Source organism: Sebastes fasciatus, chromosome 3 (genome assembly GCF_043250625.1).
Source record: "Sebastes fasciatus isolate fSebFas1 chromosome 3, fSebFas1.pri, whole genome shotgun sequence".
Lineage (NCBI taxonomy): Eukaryota > Metazoa > Chordata > Actinopteri > Perciformes > Sebastidae > Sebastes > Sebastes fasciatus.
The window spans coordinates 20,769,012-20,786,308 of record NC_133797.1 but is presented as its reverse complement, the minus strand read 5'-3'; positions in this window follow the sequence as shown (position 1 = coordinate 20,786,308).

The window sequence follows — 17,297 nt, the reverse complement described above, 5'->3', positions numbered from 1 at the left end:
TTGTTGGTGCTCTGTATTTTGAATGGGAAGCAGCAGGGCACAGCTCTGCTGCCATGGCTAATGGCTACATCTGATGATCCAAACAGCAGCCTATACAAGAAGGTCCCGACCCGCCGGGCCCCGGGGACGGGGCCCACAGAACATTTGCGACCGCAGGTCACAAGAAAATAACACGATTCGGCACAAAGAGCTGAAGGATACTTATAGAACTATAGGTTATCATAGGTTATTCTAGTGGTAATCTGTCTGTTGCATTTTTCCATGTATTGATTTTTAGTGTCATTAGTATGCAAGATAATATATCATCACTTCCCTTCAGCAATCATCAGTGCATGAGAGGTCTATCTGTATTTACTTTTTTACAAAGTAACCACACTGAAATACAGGAAAATAATGTCTCTTTTTTGTATAATTTAGATTTTATGCTCCCTGCCTCTTTTGCTTGAGCCAGATTAATCTAATGACAGAAGCTTTAAAGGACCTGTATAGCATTTAGGAGGATCTAATGGCAGAATGGAATATAATATTTGTAAGTATATTTTATTTAGTGTATAATCACCTGAAAATAAGAATCGTTGTGTTTTTGTTACCTTAGAATGAGCCGTTTATATCTACTTACATTCAATAATCCCTCCAAAATACCACATTAAGACACCAAGACCTTGAAGAACACCATAGAAAAAGTCATGCTGTGATTTGGTATCAAAAACTTTTGATATTTGGAAGAATTGCATTTTTCGGCGATTGGATGGCGAGCGCTTCTGTTCTGGAAACTGCTCAGAAACCCCCTTATTGTCTATCTACCTAGGAAAGCCCTCCTTTGAATGCTCTAGGTCTCTGGTTTGTGGCTGTAAAGTTTCATGATGCCGTGATTATCCTAGAGGTCACCACAGGTCATTTTATAGTGAGGTCAAGTTTCATAAAATGGTCTCACTACAATTAAATGGCTACTATGGGGACTAACATCATCACACATGAATACTTTTGGGCTCATTGGATCCGCACAAGTCTCAGCTTTACAGTGATACCCAATTTATGTAATTCAAGACTGTTTAGGGACCCCAGTATGCAGAATAATTCAAAAACACCATTTTAGAGTAAGCGAAAATAACACTATTATACTGCATGCAAAAAAACTGATTCGTGGGTACCCATAGAACCCATTTTCATTCACATATCTTGAGATCAGAAGTCAAAGGACCCCTTTGAAAATAGCCATGCCAGTTTTTCTTTGCCAAAATTTAGCACAACTTTGGAGCATTATTTAGCCTCCTTCCTGACAAGCTAGCATGACATGGTTGGTACCAATGGATTCCTAGTTTCTAGTTTCATATGGTGTCTGTATATTCACTCTAGCTCTAACTAAACTGAACCTTCTACAGCCTTTGAAAGACCGTAAAGTCGGTCGGGATCGCGGGCGGGTCTCAGAGGGTTAACCCTCATCCTACTGGTATACTTTATGTCATATCTCACAGGTGCTTTATTCTATCATTCCAATGTTTCATGATTTTGACAGTCAATTTGTTTGTAATGACTTCATATCATTGTTTTCTGTTTCTGTTTTAATTAATGATTTTTAAAAAGACAAATATTGTGGTCCTGGGGACGCGAGTCAAAAGCACCAAGTTGCAGCCTATGAAGTTTAAATAGATAAAATAGAACAGATGGACAAATGTTTGCCATTGTCCTAATCTATATCACACACTATCAGGGAGGTAGGGGCACTCTGTCAGTCATTTTGAAGGAGACGGATACAGATTTCCTCATGTGTTATTTCTTTCTTCAGAATTACATAACTAATAATTTTTTGAGTTTAAGAAATAAGTTAATGTTTTGCTATGATGGTTGTTTGTTACAGTGGTTTATTCTTGGGTCCCCAGGGACCCCAGCCGGTAGTCCTTGTATGTTAAGTAGGTTGGTAGGATGAGAGTTAAAGTGTTGAGATGTCAATTTGTGCGCATTTGTGACAACAACCAGCAGCTGAAACCATATGTTTACTTTGTTGAGACATTGTGTATGCACAGAATGTAATTTACATTCCTGACACTGATTGAAGTTGGGTATTGAGTTTAATCTAATGCAATCCACTCAGTTCCCTGAGAAAGAGGAGACCGTTGTGAAGCTGCCTCGTTTCATTGTAAACCTAGATTTTTTTTTCTTTCCCCCAAGAGTGCAGTGTCACACCTCTACATTTCACTCTGCTGGGACTTTGGCTGTCTGCCATCTGGTGTGAGCTTTATGACATCCCTTCCTCATTTTAACTAACAACCAAAAATGATTGCTGTCACATATTCAGCAAAACTATAAAGTCAGGGAAAAAAATATGACTTTTTCCCCCAGTCTGACTGACAGTGTGGCTAGTCGTTCTGGCCCTGCTGTCTGAAGCGGTGCGTTAAATTATGCCAGGAGGGATTATAATCCAAGTCTGTGCTCATCGTGAACACAACCAGTCATCACCGTGTCTGCCGCAGCATAAACATGCTTAAGCAGAAACCACACAAAGAATCTGGTTAAAATGAGCGGAGAAACTTTGCCAGGGCCAAATCCCAACAGAGAGCAGAAGAAAGCGAAGAAATCCTGCTGCCAAACATTTATTGTCTGTGATCATTTGGGCTAACTCCTCACAGAACGCTGTCTTCCTTTTCTTTTCAAAACAGCTGCTTGAGTGCAAAATGCAGTATTATTAACCTGTGATTATGTGCTGCTTATCCTAGGCAGGAAAGTAGTTTATAGGTTAATAGACAGACAGCAGATGAATAGGTCAGAATATATCACTGTCAACATCTTCATCCTTGATCAACATCACATCATCATTTTTGATTTCTCAAGCAAAAATGCCAAACACCCAGCTGCTCAGATTTTAATGATATTGGCAACTTTTCTTCTTTTCTTCATATTGTACCTAAAAGCAATGGTTCATCATTTTGGGCAAATGCATTTATTCTGAGAAGATTGTTGATGTGAAGCTAACTATGAAGCTAGATAGCTTAGCTTAACAAAAAGACTCGGAACAAAGGGAAACAGCTAGCCTGGCTCTGACCAGAACCTCTAAACCTCACTATTGAACTATTAACTTATTAACTATTCCTTTAAATAACTTTATGGTTTTGACTGTTGGTTGAAACAAAACAAGCAATTTAGGGACGCTATGTTGGGCTCTGAGAGATTGTGAAAGGTGTTTTCAACAGCTTCCTGACAAGTTCCTAGACTAAACAATAAATAAAATGATAATTGATTAGCCTTTAATCAATAATGAAAAGAATCATTAGGCCTAATTGCAGCGCGACAGCACATTCACAATCAACGTATACCTCCTACTACGAGACATATGATCTATTTTTTTTATTTATTTATTTTTCATATTTTTTGTGCATCCTTCTACAATATTCAGGCAACAAAACTACTTGGTAGGTTTAGGAAAATATCGTGGTTTAGGTTAAAATAAGTGCATTTGTTAAGTAAAATAAGTACATTTGTTGCGTAACTAACGTACTTAACTATCGCAACGTACTTAATGTATGTAACAAAAAATAAAATAAGTCAACGTTAACTTTTTGTTTCACATGGGACACTAAGAGCGGTCTCCTGGGTGAATTAAGTCCTGTGTTTGTTTGACCCATCCATCCACTCCGACCTCGTCCTTGCATGGACTTTGTCACTTTTTATATTACGTCACTGGACTTCCTTAGAGGCAGCCCTGCCCCTCTTGGCTCACGATTACGTGGGTCGTATACCAATTACAGTGCATTACTTTTTGTAGGTATATGAACAGTGAATGAGAACAGCCTGTAACAGTATGTGTACAGAACATAGAGCCCAGCTACAACATCTTCATCTGCACTGTTTTCTCTGGGAGAGAAAATGTGAGAAAGGTCCCTTAATACACCAATAAGTTCAAAGAGCCTGATTTGGACACTGTGATCTTACATACACAATCACAGGCCATAATACCGTTATTTAGGGATGCTAGAACTGGTTGTTGTGTTAAATATATTTGCTGTGATCAATTATACAGTTCAGTCTATAAGTATTGTATATGTTGCTGTAACCAAAGTGTTGATTAATTCATACAAAAGGTCAGGACAGTATGACAAAAATACAGCTCATGAAAAAAAGACTTTCATAACTCCAAAACCATTTTTTTCAATGAATGCGGCAGCAGATGTTGAATGTGTCTTACTGTTGGGGGGAGGGTCTAACGGAGCATGTGTAGTATGAGTGTCATCACGCTAGCTTGTTTCTGATTGGAGGAATAAGACTTGTTGCAACCGTCCCCGGTCTCCCCTGTAGGTTCTGCACATCAGCACATGGGATCTGAAATAAAGGGAATAAAAGGGCTATGAGGTCGAAAGTGCTGACTTCCTGCTTTATGTTGAGAGACTTTACACACATACTGGGTGGACATTGTAGGAATCGAAACCTTGTCAGTGCCCTGCTGTGCTGTTAGAAAACCAGGTACCAGGCAAACACAAATCTGTCCCTCTATTTACTGTACTGCTGACATTAGACTCTCTCTCTCGTCTCTTAAGTGTGATATTTAAGTTTCCTTGATTTCCCCACAATTGCTGAAATATCTCGCTGCACCACAAGCGTGGACAAGGACATCTTCTAATGTTTTTTCTCTCTGTTTGTGGAACCACTGTGCTAAATTCGACCAATTTTCCCTCAATAAACAGCACAAGACAGATGGAGTGCTTTCATCCAGTCAGCAAATCATGTTGGGCAAGATTGATGTTCTCTCACTTTCTTTCTCTCTCGCACACACACACACACGTTCCCTCTCTCATCTCTCTCATAGTGTGTGTGTGTGTGTTCATGTGGTCAGCAGCAGGCGCTCTAAATTGGCAATCCTGTGAGAACTCCGCCATTCCAGTCCACACTGCCTTCCTCTAATCATCGCATTGTTAAGACACAAAAAACGAATATTGACAAAATAAAATCCACTGTGTGAGATAAACCACCATTGGCCTGCTTATTATAATTGTGAGCGATGCTGCCATCGCTAAGGGCCATTTAATGAGTTGAAAAGAAAATGGATCAGGCCACTGAGGTTGGAAAAAGTGATTTAAGCCGGTGCTTGACATAAAATATCACAGCACTGCAATTAAAATAAGGACACACTCCTGCTTCACAAGCTGTTAAGTTTGGCTGAAGGAGAAAACACTTCTCTCTTTCTTTAAAATTAGAACAACCGTCTGTGGATTTCATAACTGATTCCCAAAGATGCTGCACCATATACTTGGTTCACTGTTACAGCAGGTACTCTAAGTAATTGGTGTAAAATCCTTCTTGTTCCATTGTATTTTGGTGACAGCTTGTCGATGATCCCCGAGGCTTCCTCATTTAGCTGCAGGCATTTAGGAGCCACACTAGTCTTCCACAACGTGGATTTTGGCAGCGAATTCTGTTGAGGTCAAAAAATCTTCCGCTGTCATTTGAGTGCTGGCAGTATTTTTCTGGAGAATACAAGACTCTCTACAGAGAGTTTTAGACAAAACACAGGAACATTGCGGGAGAAAAAGAGCAGCGCTTTTACAGTGAGACAAGTGTCTACATAAAACATGGCTGCCATTTCTTCCTTTGATCTAAACACGGCTCCGAATGTAGATTATTAAAGAGGAGGATTTGTTGTCAGTTTCAATACACTGCCCTGTGAACCCACAGAGAAACAGTAGTGTTGTATTTTCTCTCATAGCTCAAAGCAAATAATTAAGCCAGCTATTTTTTGAGCGAATGTCTCACGCAATAAAGATTATATCCTAGGGTCACCAGATGGCAGAGAGCTGGTCATAAGAGGTTAAACAGGACAGGAGGTGGTGGCTTAAAGGAATTGTTTGTAAATATGTGCAGTAATGGTTAATACCAATATGGATTTAGTGGTAAAATGCACGTCATATTCAAAATACTATGTCAAGTAATTAAAATATTTAATTGCATGATTGTCCATAGTTAATTGCAATTAATCGCATTTTAATTGCATTTTAATTGCACATTTTTTTATCTGTTCAAAATGTACCTTAAAGGGAGAATTATCAAGTATTTAATACTGTTATCAACATGGAGTGGGCAAATATGCTTGCTTTATGCAAACGTATGTAGATAATTATTATTGGAAATCAATTAACAACACAAAACAATGTCAAATATTGTCCAGAAACCCTCACAGGTACTGCATTTGGCATAAAAAAATATGCCCAAATCACAACATGGCAAAGCTAGTATGACATGTCTGGTACCAATGGATTCCAGGTTTTCTAGTTTCATATGATACCACTATCTTCACTCTAGCTTTAAAACTGAGCCAAACTCCGGAAGCATGATTGCGTCAAAGAAATTAGTGGCTTTAAAACAAATTTGCATTAACGCGTTATTATCACGTCAACTTAAGGCCTTTACACACCAGCAGCGTTTTTTTTCATGCAATTAATCCGCGTGTCAATATAGTTTTTCAAACTGTTGTTTGTGTCATGAGTACTTTCACACAGAATGCAAATATTACACAGCAAAAAAGTTGTATTTTTTTCCAGAACAAGGTTGATTTTCTGAGTTTATTCGCATCGCGAAGAAAGGCATGAACTAATCAAGTTGTGCGGAACGGCTTAAGTTGCGCCTAAGTCATGAAACAACAATTCGGAGGCGCCGTAGTCCAAATCAGGACGGTTAACATTATTACTCCTTTCAACATAGACAAAGGTAACGCAGACCAAATCCACTCCTTCCGTTCTTACCTTTCACAATAAAAGCCCTCATATAATATACACAGGCGAGTATTTCACATTTTCGTGTCATTTATTTGTCATGCCCCCCCCCGGTGTGTAAAGACCTTTACTGACCCTGACCTGACCCTGAAGGGCACTAAAACTACAGTTTGGGAGGCAACGTCTTGCTATTTGTTATTTGGCAAGATATCATCACTCACTTCCAAATATAAACAGACAGAGAAAGTCACAAGATTTCTACAATTTAAAACAAGAAAAAAAAAAGCTGAGTCTTTCCCTGAGGGAGACAATTAGCAGAAGCACAATCCTCCGTTTCATCTCAGAAGAATCTCCACTTAATCTCGGCAGTATTTTTCACTAGTTCTTCTGCTGTGGCTTAATTCACATTCTGAGCAGCGCAGATCTATCGCTGGCTGGCTTTCTTGTGAAAACTTCAATATGGATCTGGGTTTTTGACTGACTTTGTACTCTGCAAGGTCACCTGCAGGTTGAGACCAACGGTAAAGAAAACCTCAGTTAACTTCCATTCATTATTACACTGCCTTTCACTCAAGTGAAATCCCTGTGGGAATTTTAACATGAGGGCATTTTAAATCAAAACACAAAAGCACTGTGAGTTGAGAATTTGGTGGTGCAATGTTTTAACCTGGGACTGCATAGTTACAATAGACTTTTGACTAAAAGAATGAGGGCCACTGAGAGCCTGATGGAAAATACAGGGCATCAGGCGCACATAGGTTAAAGATACATCCCCAGATTTTGTGAAAGACCCCAATAGCTCCCCAAATCCCCACATTTCCTCCAAAACCTTCAAGACTAAACTCAGAAGAAATGTTGTCATTCGAGGCGGCTACAACAAAAACAGGAAGTAAACAAGTGGATTATGAGGTCAGCCATGATAACCTCCCATAATCCAATGCAGCATCAACACTGACACTTGTATCTAACGGTCTTCTACAAATTTAGATGACCCACAGGGGCTTTGCTTAGAACTGGGTCTTGATTCAGGCTAATCTTTGGGCAGGAGAGCCAATACTTCTTTGATCTGAATCTCTGAGGATAGAGATTGCCAATAGTCCGTGGCAATGCTTGCCAGCACAGCATAAACCTCAAGTTTTGAAAAAAAAAAAAAGTACTGTGAAACAGCAGAAATGATACTGGTGCCACGCTGGGAAAAGCACCAGTGCTCAATTCCCCCAAGCTTAGGAGAAACAGATAAAGCCAGTGAAAAGGCTTTGTGTCAAGCTCTATTAATCCATGGCTGCGCTTAAGAGCTGGCTGTTAAATCATCTGTGAGTGTGCAGTAAGGTAGCTTAGTGCTGATGTTGCACCTCATTCCACAGATGGGAAAACACAGAACCACCACAAGCGAGGCTCCAGCTCCCAAACTGAGACTCAGAAAACTCTTGCTGCTTGTTATGCTCCAACTTCAGCAACAAAGTCTCAGTCAAAGATTCCCTCCAGTTTCCTGGATGACAACAGAGTTACAGTATGTGACTTACTGGAGCAGGTAACGGCTCACTGTTGTTTGAATGTTATGTTCAATTAGCGTGCCATCAAAGTGTAAAAAGGGCTGATGACGTACGTAGCTGCACCCGTCCGTGGCACGACTTTGATGATGACATTGCTCAGTTTGTTATACAGAGAGAGCTACATGCGGATAAATTCAATAAAACAAGAAAAGACTGCTTTTATTTGTCAAGCGTTTTGTCTGTGTAGCCGTAGTCTCATCTATCTTATTCCTCTGTGCCACAGACCTCCATAGTCCTTTCTCACAACAGACATTTTGACTTGTAATAGCAGGAAAAGCACAGAGCTCAGCTCCATTAAGTGTCCCAGTAAGCTGTCCCAGTGAGCATGCACAACACCAGGACCTCCCCTAAGTGGCATGCAGCCATTGTTCATGTTATTAAATACACCTGTGCTTTTCCTACTGTGACATGTCAACATGTCTGCTGTGAAAAAGGCCTATTATCGTCCAAAAACTATCAATGACCCACACTGTTGTGATATATTTCCAGTAGAGGAAAATAACTAAGTACTTTCAAGTAGCTACTTAAAGTTACTGTGAGGAACCTATAACTGGTTATGAAATAACCTCAATTTAATACTGATGCCATATGACCTACATACGAGACCATCATCGAGAAGGTTGACCATTTCTATATAGTTATTCCGAATGCTCGTCATCGGTGCCTCCAGGTCGGATTCCATGTGAAATCAGACTAAATCTGGTCTAAAGAGAATCTGGTGCTCAGAAACACCGCTTTTTGTCCACATGGGGACTTCCAAAATCAACACAAAATTAAAGTTCCTCGTACTTTACTTGAGTATTTCCATTTTCTGCCACTTCTTACTTCTACTCCACTACATTTCAGATATTGTTCTTTTTACTCCACTACATTTATTTGATAACTTAAGTTGCTAGTTACTTTGCAGATTCAGATTAGTAATACATAATATAATTAAAAAATAATGATGAGTTATTAATATGGATGAAGATACGAATTTATTGAATACAGGACTTTTACTTGTAACAGATACAGTGCATATTGTGTTATTATTATTGTTACTTTTACTCAAGGAAAAGATCAGAGTACTTCTTCCACAACTGCATGTTTCTTCATTGTGATGAACGCTGTAATCTATTTTGAGTCAATTCCACATACTGTACACTCACATAAAGATCTACGTCTTCAGTAGAAACCGAAACTGAAAGGAAGTCAGAAAGTATTCAGAGTCAGACCAGGATAATGTCTCTTCCAGTATGATAACAAAAACATAGAATATTTCCAGCCTTACTCTCCAAGGTTTATTGCACATAGATTTATTAACTGATTCTACACCCTTATAGGAGTTGAATTTAAATTTAAATGCATGACCTGTGTGTCAGAGAACCGAGGATTAGACCTGCCGGTTGAATATCCTGTCAGGATTTGGTCCCTGCTGACATTCTGGATGTCAAAAGTGAATTTCTTGACTGAGGATCCTTCAGGAGAGATAAATTACTCCAGTCAGAGTTTTACTTCTCAATGGCTACTACACAGTGTGTTGTTAAGAGAGACAGTCGTGCCTCCAGGCGCAAGGGAGAAGCTTCATGCAAATATGAAGAGGGCCGAATTAGAATTCATAACCAGCTGTCCTTCAACAGAGGATTCACGTTCCACTCATCTGAAGCTAAATTAATGTATTTTAAAAATCAATACAAAACTCTCTCGAGTGCCTATTTTGCCCTATGAATCTATGAATGTGTAATTGGCAGGAAACTTGCTCACAAATTAAGAGATAAATGGTTATATTACAATGCATTTGTGTGGTTTGAGAGAAGGATCTGTCCATGTTTGTCTGTCAGACGATTCATGTCTCTGTTTAAAACCCGGTGAGTCGATTATAAATAATTCATGGCTTCAACAATAAATTATTGGCTCAAGTGATAATATGCTGATCTTCTGTGGCAGTTATCATCTCACAGGTATTCATAGTAGGCAGCTAAGTAAATGAAGATGTTATTCTGATACATATAATGCATTAATTCATTTTCACATAAATAGGCAATGTGTCAAACTTATCAAAATAACTGTCAAATGCTACGCTGTCTAATGCACATAGGCTATATATCAATGAAAAATATACACTGATAATAGAGTCACGCAGCTTTTCTTACATTATAAGGGTGCATTGAGGAATATTTTCCTTCAGCGGGGGCTCATGAGTGTTTGTGATAAATGTGAGTCACTCCTCTATCACTTCATTGCTGACATTTCAAGCTCTTTAAAAGGGGCAGGCTGACCCAGCTCTGTGTATTTGCTGGGAATTATCCAAACTCCCAGGTTCCCTGAACTCAAGGGCATCACTTTGTGTTGAAAAGTGGTGGCGACACAAAGGCCACAGGCGCAATTTACCTTCATGATTGGGGGTTCACAAAAAGCAAATCTAGAGGAAATGTAATGTGTATAACAGAAGCTCTGTTTACAAGAAAATTAACAATCAGGATACCAGCGAGGAGAAAGCATTATGCGGCCGCATAGAGAAAAAACACTGCACCCAGTGTCTTTTTTTCAGAGTGCTCTGACTCCGACGGCGCCCTGTCAGCGCTTTTCTGACAGAAAAAAAGGTACTGTATTGACAGTGAGTGATGGAATATTGCGAGAATTAATTTGTTGATAGACCTACCCCTTGGCGTCTAATATGAACCTTAGCATACAGTATATGTTAAAACACAGAGAGGTGCATTGAGTAGTGTATTGGGATATCCACCAGGTAAATAAGAAGACCACAAAAAGTTATCTTGTTGGTTTCTTATTCTTAATCGTATTATTATAAGATACAGTATATAGATAATATTTAAATCCCTACATGCATTTTTTGGCCCCATGAACCAACGCAAACTGCGCCTGTGACAAGGGCTCAGATGAAAAAAACATCTTCAACATATGCGATTGCAGTCAAAGTCAGTTTACTGCTGTTTTTTCCCAGCTCTGTCCTCATCATCTGTAATTATAAGCTTTAAATCATGAGGAGTGTTTCCAGTTTAACACAGCTGTGGTACATTAACTACAGTACTGTACTTAAGTACAAATCAAGGTACTTGAACTTTTCATGCCACTTTCAACGTTTTACTACACTGGATTAATCTGGCAGCTTTAGTTACTTTACAAAATAACATTTTTACATGCAAAACATATGAAGAGTTTACAAAATATTGTGTTTAGTTATAAATTAAATCAAGGGTGTAGGTTTTGTTTAGACATTGAGGGGGACACATATTGAGGGCGGGGTCTGGGGGTCCTCCACAAGGACATTTGGGGCATCAAACACTTCATTTCCTGCATTCTGGTGAATTTTTATGCACCAATTTCTGCCTCAATTTATAAAAAGGAAAAAACACAAAATTCAGGCGCCAGGTGACAATTCCAAATAGAAAAATATTTATTCTCCTGTAGATACCACACGTAGAACTGCAGTACAAGTGGCAATTTGTTAGTTTATTTATGATTCTGATTGCATTTGCTACTGATTATTTTGGTTGCCTGTCACGGCATATGTTTTTCTTAATATATTTTTTAGTAATATATTGGGGGTAGGGGGGGGGCATCATTAAAAAGAAAGGCCTTACCTTTTAATGACTGTAATTGTAACATTTTACTATTACTGTACGCCTGTCTACCAATCCTATATTTTAGCTGCTGCACTAGTTTATGTCTTAGATTCTAATTAGATTTTACTCAAGTGAGTTTTTATACATATTTGTATGAATATTGTTGGACGGAGTCTGAGATCTAAAGATTCCAAGTGCTTCTCTGTAATTGTTGTTCATTTGACAAAGAAGAACTTGAACTTGATCTGAATGCTTCTTTCACTGCTGCCGGTGACACACTTCAAAGCTGAAATCCCCCCTAGAATCAGAGACACTGTAACCTTGACTACGCAGTAATTAAAGGGTGATTTGTAGATGGAAAAGAGATCAAATGATGAGAGGTGCTGTGTGCTAATGCAGCAGCAAGAGACCAAATTAAGAGTCAACTAGAAAAGTGCACTCAGTAGAGTGCAGATCTCCGCCAGATGTGTCTGCAAGGACCACTGCTGTAATGTTTGATTGAATGAATACAAGCCAGTTGCCCGATGTCTAGACCGCAAGCGTATTAGACGCATTTTTCACTCGCATGTAACAGATGGGCTCTTACTTTAATCTATGCAGCTGTCTGCATCTGATCCGTGCAGCTAAACTCATGTATGTATAAAAAGAACTGGACACAGCATCGAAAGCGAGGCCCCGTTCATTCCTATGAAAATTGATCAGCGGCGCATGAAGCAAAAAAAGCTTGACTTCAGAGTATAAAAGTAGCCAGATCTGCGGCATCCATTGGGCCTATAGAGCAGGCGCAGTAACGTTTCCTTTAACCCCGCCTCCCAGTCTCAGCCTGGGTCTCATTCACATGAATAGAGGAAGGGAAATAACTAGATTCAGCTATTAGTGCATTTGACAAAAACCTTTAGGACCTAATGATTTAAATAAGGACTATTCAAGTGTTTATACTGGGAAGTTAATTTACCTTAAAAAAAATTAATTGGCTGATTTACATACGTCTCTTTCCCAATATAAGTCTATGGGAAAAAGTATTTTTGGGCCCAATGGCATCACATGACGGACACGGAAATTGGAATTTCAACGTTTAGCCACTATGTAAAATTTGCTTCAAAGCCTGGCATACATACATACAAACATACAATATATACAGACTTGTGGCCCCTACTGGCCGGTTAAGAGTAGTGAGGAGTCAGCAGTCAATGACGATACAAAACAGTCTATAAAATATGTTGTCAAAAAGTTTGAATAACTGCAACCGCCAGAGGTCGTTGAGCATATAGTCATAAATTAGCACAAAAATTATTACGCTGATGGGTCCAGCAGTATGCGAGATTAGCCGTGGACAGAGACAGACAGACAGACAGATGCACACACACATATGTGCAAGACCGAATACGTAATCTCCTGGTGAAAATAATATATAATGAAATGAAACAGTGGCCAAGTGTAAAAAGAGCATTGTGTCATATCAATACCAACACTATGAATACCATGGGAATGTTTTTAGCTTAAGGTTATATTACACTTTAAAATAGCATCATTTGAAAGGGACAAAGAAAAACAACTGTGTAAGGGCATCCTGGGGCATCCCGAGGCATTGCCATGGAAGCTGGGATACACCATCCCTCCAGCTTGTTCTAGGGTCCGCCCCAGGGTTTCCTAAAACTTGAATGGCTCACAGGTAACCTCCAGATGCCAAAACCATCCCAACAAGATACTACAGCTTCTCACTTTATCATTCAAGACGAACATATAGATATGTGTACAAAAGATATGTGAACAGAACCAACATTGCCATCCATAGAGTCACACCGATGAAAAAGAGATATTGCATCATAACTCTAACTTAAATTATGTCCGCATACGGGCAGCTTTGCATGCCTATTGAACTTGCAGCACACATAGTACACTTCAAATGTATTTTCTTAAGTCTAAGTGGTGCAATTTGCTATTGAGGATCCGGTAGTCTTGCTCTATTTCACTGAATTTAAGTGCTGCTGTGCCTCAGTTATATACTGTTGATCCAAACTTGTCTTTGGTAAAATACCGTATATCCTGTCAGACAGGTGTTTGAATGCAGATGAAGAAAGCTTGTGTTGAAATACTCTGTTTAATTTTAACTGTACACTCAAACATAAAGCAGAGAGGATAACAGTAAAATCTTTCAAATGGGAATTTGATTTGGCACCGTATCTTTGGAACAAAAGATTTTTTCTTCCCATTTACTTTCTTTGAATAATTTACCATATATTATGTTTTGTGTAGAGTGACAGCACTTTATTCTGAGATACAAAGGCATAGGAAATTTATAATATAATAGAGAATTTATTTAGGAAATCACATTCACACAAGGGAAATTGTCAAAGGAGAGCCTGTCTGTGTTGTTAGTCTCCCAGTGAGCCACTTAAAACTAATCACTATCATGATATTGGATCCTTTTTCTGAGGGGGAACCAACGATGTCCTGCTTCTATTTCAGTTCAAGTCAAAGCACAGCAGCGTAACGCATCCTGGTTAATATCCAGCCACAGTTAGTGTCTTACTTCATCAGCTCAGACACGGACTTCCTGCTGTTATAGCATCCTGGTCTCAGTCCTCTGGGAGAGTCTTAACCGCTGAGGGCAGATCACCTCGGCACTGACTCAATACTTATCAAATATTCACAAGAGGCTGGATACATAATGAAACTAACATGTCTTACATACAATCAGTCACTGTTAGTGGAAATAACCGAGACGCTACTTGAAAAGCGTCTTTAATGGTATATGAAAGCGTGTTGTGATCTCCATGAATGAGGTAACTGCAGGGCAAACACATGTAAAACTAAAAATGAAAAAAACTATGAATGTAAAATCATTCATACTGATGGCTGAACATTTATTCAGTTGTGAAAACTGGCTCCCAATACTTGTGTCATTCATGTATCATTCAAGGTAAAAGTTTTTTTTAATTCCCCACTATTGATTTATTGCCTTCTGTCACTCATCACAGACGTCATGTTGCCATGTACTAAGAAGCTGAGGCTTAGAGAGAGAGGCAAGGTCAGATTTCATTTAATATACATGTTGCCTCTACGGAGAGCACACTGAGAAAAAAACTAGAATAGTGAAACACAGCAGAGAAAAACACTGCGGGCTTGTTTTTATGGTGGGATAAAATACAGCACGCTTGTCAGGATTGTTAGAGACGTATCAACTTTACAAACTTTAACAACTTCCCGATACATTCATGAAAACCGATCCCCGGTGTCAGATCTCATAAGCTATTTATATGATATTATGTCAGCTGTGAAATACAGTAGAATGAGGTGCCAATCAACCAGGCGAGGATGTAAAATTATGGCCACTGATGCTTCAGCCTAAAGCCCCAGTGAGCAGCGTAAAAGCTCCATGACAGACAATTTCTCCAAGACTCCAAAATATGTTCAGACATTTTCAGTGAGGTGTTTGTAGCTGTCACAACGATGCGTCAGAATATATATACAGTGTGAATTGCTGCCCGTATCTCCAATTTTCTTTTCAGAGATTCAAAATAGTTGTTGTTGTGTTGTCATTGACAGCTGCTTCCCCGAAAAAGAAAAAAACAACCAAATGAATCAGAGCTGTGTAGGTGGGATTAAGAACAAGGATTTCATCTTCAGAGCCGTAGCTAACCGCTGAGGACATTGGTCCTCTGTATTTGGGGGAGGGGTTGCAAGGGAGGATGGGAATTAATATTTTTAGACTCCATCTGTTTAAACGTTACTACTTTTATGCCATCAAAACAAACAAATAAATAAAGGCTTTAGGTTGGTGTACAATAATAACAACTGTCCATTTGTCTTTGATCAACGCAAAAAAATTTAAAGCTGACTGCCGCTAGCTCCTGCGACGACTGAAAATGGTGTCTCTCGGACAGATACGTTACTTGCTACTGATTCATCAGGGCAAAATGACAATGGCTCCCAAACAGAATATGGCTTACATAATGTGGGCTGAAACAATTAGTTCATTAATGAATTAGTTGATTATTGATTAATTGTACATTGAATCTCTTTGGGTTTCAGACTGTTGTTCAAACAAACAATTAGTTGATTAATCAGAAAAATAATCAACAGTTTAACAGCATGAACACAATATCGGACTGATAAGTGAAAAAAAATTGCAATTTGTGTGTCAAAAATAAGGTATGAATCATGGTTAAATAAATTTGCCAAATAAGACTGTATTCAATATTTATAACTCAATAGAGTTATTGTAGGCCAATCCGGAAGTTAGAATCGCGATGGTCCCCTCAACAAAACGCAAATGGGATTTTCCATTGGGTTTTGGATTATTGCAGAAAATAAGCTCTGTGGCAAATAAATGTTTCTGCAACCCGATCTCATGGGATAGCGTATAAATAGCACGACATTATTTATGTCATTTGTACGCCAGGCAACAAAACACCGGTCTCCTGGTTGAAAGTCCTGTGTTTGTTGGCCCCATCAACCTCCTTTCCTTTCATTCAAATGCGTTTTCGAGCAAAGGGGTTGGTTTATGATGACTTATACGTTTTGTTCAGCAAGATAATCTTCATAAATGAACATCACTTTTGTGAAGTGTGAATGCATTCGCCAGAAGTAAAAAGCTAACGTTAGGCTACAACTGAACTATACCACAGTCACATGATCGCGAGTATACACAACGAGGCTGTAAAGGCGTACAAGTTGGCGTGATGAAGTTTAGTAGTCTCATTTAGTCACTTGTAGCCATACCGCCTTTTTTAAGACACATAAAGGCTTCAAAATTCATGAGTGGGATATTTATTGATGTATTTCATATCGTACAACAAAACGGTAAAATCTCTCCAGCTTGTGTTAACTACAGACCTTATTTCAGGCATCTACTGTAACTGCATCTAAAAACCCATTCAAAAGACCCATTGACTTCAAGACAAAGGAACCGGAAGTGCTAAAATGCTAACTCATTTCGGGGTTTTAGGCTAATTCCTGCACCACTCTAAGTTTTATCAGAACGCATAAAGTAAAACACAAGTCTGGCTGAAAGCATTACTTAAAAAAACATAAATCCATATGCACGACAAATCTTGAAACTAAGAACAAAGGTAGGCAGAGAAAATATATCAGTCAATTAGAGGTGCATGTCATTATAATTACACACCAGAATAACCCTGCTGTCATGGCCTGAAAGGGATGATGATTTTCTAATCATGCACAGTTGAGAAAAAACAATTTATCTGAATGTTACTGAGTGGCATAGCAACACCTACTTGTAAGGAATATAAAAAGACAAGATTTTATGTCGGAAGACTCTTTCATACATTTTAGACATCTTCTTTTTAAGGTCTGGACAACTAAACTGCTGTTAATGTCATTTCATACGTTTGGATTCTTGCATTTGCTAAGTGAAAATGTCATGTAGACAGCGTAGGGCGCCGCTCCCCCACAAATAGTATTACGTTCTCCCATTCAGTCCTCACTGTGAAAGCTCAGATTACTGTGGATATGGA